We start from the raw sequence: 6830 nt of genomic DNA on the forward strand, positions 1-6830 counted from the left end.
ACCACAGCTACATTTATGCTTTCCTAACTACAGATATACTTATCGCCGTCACCACCACCGCCGCCAACGCTGCCACCACCACTGCCGCCGCCACAACTCCAGCAACAATACCACAACTATGTTTCCCCACCCACCCACCATAACAACAAGTATATAACCTTAAAAAAGAAAATTAATGTTAAAGGTGCAGTCAGGTTCACCCGTCCTGCAGGAGTCAGGTTCACCCAACCTGGAGAGCTGGCCCAAATACTTACTAAAGAGTGGATTCCACTAAAAGCACAAAAGGGGCCAGTGGTGGTATTTAACTGGGCAATGGATTAAGACTGCCATCCAAGAACTGTCTCTTTGGTGGGTTTCCATATAGTTTCTGTTCACCAAAATTTTGACTCATGAGATTTTGGTCACCCCCAGATCATAGCAGAACATACTGTCAGTAAACCAATTACACTCATAAGGCTTTGGCACCAACCAAGGTTATGTAATATATAAAGAGTAAAGACCCCCTTCAGTCATGAATGACCATGGGATAGCACTTGGAAAGTTCCCCTCCAAGGCACAAATGAGCAAGTTCATTTACTCATTTGCTCATTTACTCAATTAATCAACTGTTCCTATATGATTATATGCTTCCACACCCTTGTTTTTGCAATTACCATCTCTTCCTTATTTCTTTATTGCCCACAAGGGGCTAAACATAGAGGGGACAAACAAGGGGATTAAGTCGATTAGATCGACCCCAGTGCGTAACTGGTACCTAACTTATCGACCCCGAAAGGATGAAAGGCAAAGTCGACCTCGGCGGAATTTGAACTCAGAACGTAACGGCAGACGAAATACTGCTAAGCATTTCGCCCGGCATGCTAACATTTCTGCCAGCTCGCCTCTTTCTATTTGATAATCTGTACCACTAATACATGTGTATGGATGGATTCATCTAATACATTAGAATAAATGGACATACTGGAATGTTTACCGGCTGATGTCTGTCGATTTTGAATCCTCTCCACTTTCTTATTTGCCATATATATATATATATATACATATATGTATTATAAACATATATATGTATTATATATATATCATTCAACCACGGTAGTGGCTGAATATATTCTAAAGTCAACTATTACGTCAATCACAGCAGTTTCCAAGCTTCACTAATTCAGTTCTCAACTAAATTGCAAACTGTTAACAATTTTAAAGAGGACATTTCCTCAGCTACACTTTGGCATAAGTAGTTTGAGATTTGGTTCAGTAGAAAAAAAGTTACATCAAAATATCTGCGACCTCAAGGGAGGCAGTAAGGCACGTATTCACCTTACATTAACGTAAACTTTTTACTTTTAAAATAAAAGTATACTTTTCTTAGGCTTAAATGATAGAAAAATGAATGAGGAGTTCAGAGTCATTAGTCGCATTGAACAAAAATTAGTAGAAGAAAAGTTATGGGGTGAAATACTACGAAATTGTTTATACTACGAAATTTCGTAGTAACTGTTAAGTTAATGGGATGTAAACTTAGCCAAACCGCTAAGTTATGGGGACCTAAACACACCAGCATTGCTTAAGTGATGGTGGTAGGATAAACACAGACACACAAATATATATATATATGACGGGCTTCTTTCAGTTTCCCTCAACCAAATCCACTCTGATCGACCTTAGGCTATAGTAGAAGACTTTTGCCCAAGGTGCCATGCAGTAGGACTGAACCCAGAACCATTTTGTTGGGAAGCAAGCTACTTACCACACAGCCATGCCTGCACCTATATTATGCACAAAATATTTTAACAATTCTTTTATACAATTCCTAAAGATATTTAATGATAAAAAGGTGGTGAGCTGGCAGAACTGTTAGCACACTGGGTGAATACTTAGCAGCATTTCATCCAGCTTTACATTCTGAGTTCAAATTCTGCTGAGGTCAACTTTATCTTTCACTCCTTTTGGTGTTGATAAAATAAGTACCAGTTGAGCAGTGGGGTGTGTGTGATGTAATAAACTTACCCCCTCCCCCAAACATGCTGGCCTGGTGCCGAAGCTTGAAACCAATATTTTGCTATGAAAATATAATAATAGGGGCAGGAGTGGCTGTGTGGTAAGTAGCTTGCTTACCAACCACATGGTTCCGGGTTCAGTCCCACTGCGTGGCACATTGGGCAAGTGTCTTTTACTATAGCCTCGGGCCGACCATAGCCTTGCGAGTGGATTTGGTAGATGGAAACTGAAAGAAGCCCGTCGTTTATATGTATATATATATATATGTATGTGTGTATATATTTGTGTGTTTGTGTTTGTCTCCCCAATATCGCTTGACAACCGATGCTGGTGTGTTTACGTCCTCGTAACTTAGCTGATTGGCAAAAGAGACCCATAGAATAAGTACCAGGCTTACAAAGGATAAGTCCTGGGGTCGATTTGATTCGACTAAAAGTGGTGCTCCAGCATGGCCGCAGTCAAATGACTGAAACCAGTAAAAGAGTAAAGAGAATAGGAAGGTTTTAAATGGTAAATGGCTATGAGGGTCCATCCAAGAAAAATGGAAATCAAAGGGGTCCATAGTGGGTCAAAGGGGTCTATAGTGGGTCAAAGGCGTCAAGAACCACTGATCATCACAAACACCATCAGCATCCCTCTAAATATCATCATCATTACCATCATCACTATTAGCACCACTGTAGCAAACATCATCACCATCAGCATGATAACTACAAGAAAAAAAACCAAAACAACAAAGAGCAAAAAAAAAAATACAAACAACCTTCACCACCACCTAAGAAAGAGTCTGAAGCTGTTCAGGAATGTCTGTCTGTGTATCTGGGATTGGTCACATGACAGTGCTAGGTAACTGTGAAGCAGACATATGGTAATTGAATAACAGTTATGTCTAAAGTAACTGATGGAGGTGGTGGAGGTGGTGGTGATGGTGGTGGTGATAAGGGTGGCTTCAATGATGGAGGGAGGAGATGGTGATGAAATGAAATGAAATAGAAGAGGTGAGGGTAGTCGCAGTGGTAGTGAAAGTGATGGTCATGGTGGCGGTGGTGACAGTAAGAGTGGGTGTAGCAACAAGAGTGACAGTGGTGGTGGTGGTGGTGGTGGTGGTGGTGGTGGTAGCAGTGGCAAGCAACAAGAGTGGTGGTAGGAGTGACAGTGAATAGTGGTGATGGTGAGAGTGGCGGTGGTGGAGGTGGCAGTGAGGATGGTGATGGTGGGGGTGGTGAGAATGGTTGGTGGTGGCGGTGGTGAGAGTGGTGGTAGTGAGGACTGCAATGGTGGCAGCAAGGACTGTAAGAGGTGGTAGCAGTAGTAATAGTAGTAGTGAAGGTGGTGGTGGTGGTGGTGGGCCATTGTAGTGGTAGAGAGGATGGTGAGAACAATGATGATGATGGTGATGATGATGAGGAGGAGGACAAGGTGAAGAGAACAATGGTGATGATGATGATGATGAAGACAAGACTAATGCTGTGATGTTGATGCTAATGGATGATAGACAGTGGTAGTGGTAACAGCAATACCAGTGGTGAAAGACAAGCTTTACATGACTAGTCATAATAGGAGAATTTGTTGTTCATTTTATTCTATTTTTTAAAAAAATTTTATTGAAGAGTATTTCTAGTAGTTTCTTTCCTTCACCCTTCCTCTCTAAATTGAGTTAAAAAGTACCAAACCTGATGACATGGAATCATTTGAATGTTATCTCCAAAGCTGGTCAAAAAAAAAAAATACTAAAAACAAAATAATACATAAAAGTTGTCTTTGATAGAATGGCAATCTAACTGAAAGAAATACAGCTTGATATGTGTGAATGTGTGTGTATACATGTGTATGTAACAAAAATAATAAAATAAAATAAAACAAGAAGAAAGAAGAAAATGAGGGGAAAGTTTTTAAAGAACACATTCCAATCTCTCTCCTGCTGTCATAACTATTCCAATTTTTGAAACTGCCAACACCACCAGCACCACTGCCAACACCACCAGCACCACCGCCAACACCACCAGGACCACTGCCAACACCACCAGCACTATAAGATCTGTGAGATCTTAATTCTGTGTTAAATTATTAAAGGGTATCCTACAGACTGGTATAAAAGCTACTAGCCAAATCGTTAACTCATTTTTATGTAACTCTTATGTCTCCCTGCCTCTCTACTTCTCTGCCCATCTCACCTCATCCTTGTATATCTGTCTCTCTATCTCACACTCAATCCTTGAGTCTCAGTCTCTGCATTTCTCACTCAATCCTTGTGGTGTCAGTCAATTCATTAGTCTGTCCATCTCATAATCAATCAATCTTTCTATCTCACAATGTATCCATGATCCGTCTTTCTTTCAATCCTTCTGTTTGTCAACGTTCATCTCACATTCGATCCTTCTGTAACATGCTGCCCATCTCTTACTCAGTCCAGTCCTTCAATCTGTCAATGTATCCGTCCATTTATCAGTCAATCTTCACCAGTCTCTGTCCATCTCTCATTCAATCCTTCTGTCTGTCAATGCATCCCTTCATCTATCAGTCAATCTGTGTCTGTCCTGTCCTGTCCATCACTCACTCAATCCTTCTGTCTGTCAATGTATCCAACCATCTATCAGCTAATTTTCACCTGTCTCTGTCCATCTCTCATTTAATCCTTCTGTCTGTCAATATCCATCTCACATTCAATCCTATAACACACTGTCCATCTCTCACTCAGCCTTCCTGTGAGATACCTTGGCTACCTCACAGCTAATCCTTATGTGTCAGTCAAAATATTTCATTCAACTGAGAATCAAGACTCAGGGAGGTGGAGGAGTAAAAGCATACAAACAAATAAATGATAAATAAAGAACATACAGAAAGCATAAACTCAAACTTACATCTATCAAGAACCCTAAGATTCATAAAACCCATAAGACCAGAGCTTAACCAAGTTTCCATGGTGTATAAGTGATTAACATTACAACCCCCACCATCCAGAACAGGATGCTGGTCTGTCACAGGACTAACTTCGCTGCTATCTGGAACAGGAGCAATGTGAAATGAAATGTTTTGCTTGAGAACACAATGCATTACCTGGTCTGGAAATCGAAACCATGAGTTTACAATTGGGAGTGCAACACCCTAACCACTCAACTATGTGTGTCTTCACTTCTTAAAAAAGAATAGTCAAAGAAAAATCTGAATATACGAGGAGGTGATGAAAGGATCCTGGCTTTCTGAGTTCTTTTCCAGGGCTTAGAAAAATTGAAGGACCACTGCAATAAATGTGTGAATCTGAGAGGGGAATATGTTGAATAAATCATAACTAAGTGATCCTTCTGTATTTTCTTTTACCCAAAGTCAGGAAGTTTTCAACACCACTTTGTATCTGACAGTAATTGCCTGCTCCATTAGCTCCAACGTCAGCTATCATAGAATCAAAGGCCAACAACATGGAAGGATGCAAAATTATAGATTCATCAAATATAGTGAGCACAAGCTACCCAAGTAAATCACTTTTTCCTACCTTGAGAATTTCCTCTCAATGTAGTGTCACCCTGTGAAGGATGTAGAAAATAGGATTCTTGTTGGCCATGTTGCTTTTGGAGGACTATGCCACTTTGTCTTCAGAAACAAAAACTTAACCCATTACCTACCAGTGATCTCATATGAGATCACTTAATTACAAATTTCGTAATTATCTGTCAATATTTACACATATCTAACCTTTTTGCTATATCTACTAGGTACATTTCTCTGATATTCAAATGAGGTTTGCTAATTTTTCACCCAATATCTCGCTTATTTCTATTTTAAATGTTATTTTGAAATGTTATTTTGATCATTCCAGTGTGTTTCTAAGGCTGTTTTATGCTAGAAATCAAAGTTTCATTAAAAAAATTCCAGTTAATAGAATTATGGGAGGTAATGGATTAAAACACCACACAAAATTCAAATGTATCAAGCTATTGTTGTTTGAACCTTATTCTACAGATGTGAAACATGGACTGTGTACAGTCAATACATCAAAGAACTTCAGCACTTTCACTAGTAGAAGCTTCAAACAATCATGAATATATAACAGGAGCCCTATATCACCAAACTACCACAAGGTCCAGTGTTTGTTGCAGTGTGGTAGTTTGTGTGCCCTTAAACCTTTTGATACCAACCTGCCTGAAGCCACCCTTGGTTCTATGATACAAACCTCTGGTTTTAAAGTAATCAGAGTTAAAATCTTCCACTAAAATTTCAGGTTAATTTATGTTCCAAACACAGTTTAATAATGACAGTCATTTGAGTAAATTTTTCATTATTTTAAAAATTAATTGAAACAAAGTTGGTATATTTCAGCAGAAATGTGGTAACGAAAGGGTTAATGACCCTCAGAGCTATGCCAGTGGAGTACAAGCTCTTTGTAGAACCTCTATGATGGACATGTCAAAGGCAGACTAATATGGGCCATTTCTTTCCAGAGTTAAAATGGGTTTGCATAGGACCAACACACTGATGTAGAAAGATACAAAGACACTTGGAAATGGGGAATAACCAATAAGAATGACAATGGCTAGCATGGGACAAAAGACAACGTTAAAACTAATAACGATTATAACAATAACTGTTACCACTGGCTGTCATATTGCATTCCGTGGACTCTATCACTGCATGTTGGGGCGGTGCCAATATAGTTCCTCATTTGCGCTGCACTTAGTTGTTTGGTTGACTAACTGCTCACCAGCCAGAGCTGACCCGGGGCTACAGAGGCAACAACTTCGAATTGACAAATAATTATAACATCTGCTAGTGAAACACAGTTCATATGTGTGTATATATATATATATATATATATATATATATATATATATATATATATA

At 39.3% G+C, this 6830-nt stretch overlaps 1 protein-coding gene across 4 annotated transcripts in view; it reads right to left on the bottom strand.

Moving 5' to 3' along the window:
- Window positions 1-6830, bottom strand: part of LOC106871669 (uncharacterized) — a 118084-nt gene that overhangs the window by 80861 nt on the left and 30393 nt on the right. For 3 of the 4 annotated variants that reach the window (XM_052976191.1, XM_052976194.1, XM_052976192.1), the window contains exon 1: window positions 6582-6730. The exons of the other annotated variant lie outside the window; for it this stretch is intronic. The gene's annotated coding sequence lies outside the window, so the exon portion shown is untranslated. Of the gene's footprint in view, window positions 1-6581; window positions 6731-6830 lie in introns of those variants that run through there. 4 annotated transcript variants of the gene reach the window in all.

This window comes from Octopus bimaculoides, chromosome 24, assembly GCF_001194135.2.
Source record: "Octopus bimaculoides isolate UCB-OBI-ISO-001 chromosome 24, ASM119413v2, whole genome shotgun sequence".
NCBI lineage: Eukaryota > Metazoa > Mollusca > Cephalopoda > Octopoda > Octopodidae > Octopus > Octopus bimaculoides.